Source organism: Babylonia areolata, chromosome 3, assembly GCF_041734735.1.
Source record: "Babylonia areolata isolate BAREFJ2019XMU chromosome 3, ASM4173473v1, whole genome shotgun sequence".
Taxonomy (NCBI): domain Eukaryota; kingdom Metazoa; phylum Mollusca; class Gastropoda; order Neogastropoda; family Buccinidae; genus Babylonia; species Babylonia areolata.
Genome location: NC_134878.1, coordinates 53318470 through 53320969, shown reverse-complemented (window position 1 = coordinate 53320969; position 2500 = coordinate 53318470).

Below are 2500 nucleotides of genomic sequence, written 5' to 3'. Positions count from 1 at the left end.
AATCAATAAGTGGGAGGCCAAAGATTGCCAATAATCACGGAGTTGCTCTGTGCCAGGCTTGCCTGACACAGGGATAGATAGTCTTGGCCAGAACCAAAAACAAAGCAACACTTTCTCTCCTGCGCCTTATGTAATCCTTAAAAGCTTGTTTCCCTGTGGTAAGAGTCTGAAAAAAGCTTGCTCTCTCTCTCTCCCTCAACCTCACACACATATTTTTCAACGTTTCAAAAAAAAAAAAAAGAAAAAGAAAAAAAAGAAGAAAAAGAATCTACTCATAATATATAGAGACAAAACCAGGAGAGGCACAAAAGCAGAATGTGTGTCAAAGAATCAAACACACTGTGCTTGATTTGCCCAGGATAGTATCTGAAAACATTGTAAAAAAATTCATGTACCTGTGCTTGCACACCTCTCTCTCTCTCTCTCTCCCTCTCTCTCCAAGATAAAACATTTCTTAGATATCCATTCCCATAAAATGTTTTTCAATACTTTCATTGAATCTCATGTAAATTATGCAATACTACCTGGGACCTGGCAAGCGAAAATATTCTGAAACCTCTGCAAAGTCTATATAGACATGCTCTGAAATTAGTTTTACTAAAATCTTCTTTGTCCTTTACAGACTATATAATGTTCAACATTCTTCCACTGAAATTGAAACTCAAGTATAACAAAACAGTTTTCATGTTCAAAATATCTGGTTGTGCTCCACCATCAATTACTTGTTCCTTTCTTTTTAACATAAATCACCATGCTCATAAGTTAATGTTGCCTCTTCCTAGAACTGATCTTTTAAAATCTAGCCTCATGTATTCTGATGGTTTGCTCTGGAACAATGTTCCATCCTCTCTGCATAATCACACCTCATTAAATGAATTTTAAAATGCCTATCAATCTCATTTAACGAAAGAAGTTGCGGACACCTTCAAATGATTTTGTTTGAAATTCTCTCATCCTTTTGCTTTGTCTCTGTTTTAGTTGTCTGCAACTGCAGGCATTATTATTATATACTGTTACATGTGAATGTTTACACATGTATTTGTGTGTATCCTAGTGTACCATGTGTACTTTGTCATTGTCATCATCATAATCAATATAATATCTCTCTCTCTCTCTCTGTGCACCACAACCATGTATATTTATATACATTTTTGTCATGAATACAAGTATTATAATTATGTACTTGTGTAAATGTTTACTGTGTATTTGAATGCCATGTTTGTATTTCTATAACTTTTTGTTATTTTGTGAATATTTTGATGATTTTTTCCCCCTAAGGGCTGGATGTAAAAAAGCATATGTATGCTTATTCCACTTCCCTCATTAAAAAAGTTTGTTCATTCGTTCTGTCTCACTCATTCACAGTTTTAACTTCCACTTGACAACTTAGCCTACTTTGCAGACACAAAATAAAATAAGGTTGTGTGCATGTTTTCATGTATGTCCACCTATAATCCACACAGTAGCAGTAACTGGGTAAGCCAGCCAGGTTGCCTTCACTCGTTTATAACACATGCACACTAAATAGCTGTTTCTGGACTGGTGCCACACTGATTTTGGCACAGGTGACACCAACACTTCCCTGAACTCTTGCCACACTTTGAACACTGTTAACAGAGGGCTTTCTATAGCCAGGGCTTATGTTAAATAACAACGCTATTTGTGGTAACAATAAGCAGGGCTTCATTTTTCTTAGTTGATGTGCACTAACTTTTCAGTGTGTGTGTGTGTATGTGTGTGTGTGTGTATGCGTGTGCGTGTGTGAGTGTGATATGTCCCATGTGTGTGTGTGTGTGTGTGTGTGTGTGTGTGTGATATGCCTCACGTGTGTGCGTGTGCGTGTGTGTGTGGTGTGTGTGTGTATGTGCATGCTGTACATGTAAATATGTGTATGGTGTGTGTGTGCACATGTAACATGCATGCGTATGTGTGTGAGTGGAACTTAATAATTGCTTCCACAGCCGACAAATTAGGCTGTGACAATAAAACCATAAAATTTGTAGCTTCAAACATAAACATTTGGAATACAACACGACAGGTGCGTATGGACCAACGATAACTTTTCCATGACATCCGAACCATCCATACATTTAAGTTCCATGGATCACTGAAGATCATCTCAAATCAGTTTACCTCACATCAAACCACTCTCAATCTCATTAATCTGATGCTGATTTACTTTAAAGACAGTTCCCAAGCAGTGTCTCAAGCCAGGCAGCATGATGCAAGTGTTTTGCTTTAAACCAAACGCAGCAAAAATGAAAATAAAATTAACTCCAAGCAGTAAATTTCCTCCAGTAGCATGTGAAGGGAGAAAATAAACATCTGCATTATATCTAAATGAGCCCAGATACTGCTGTGAATGGGAAATTTGGGACAAACAGCCTGAGGACAATGCCAATGAAATGCAGGGAAGATGTGCAGCTAAATATGAAACTTTAAAAAAAAATTTTTTTTTTTAAAGAGAAAAAATGAAAAGAAATCTGTTTAACCAAAAAAA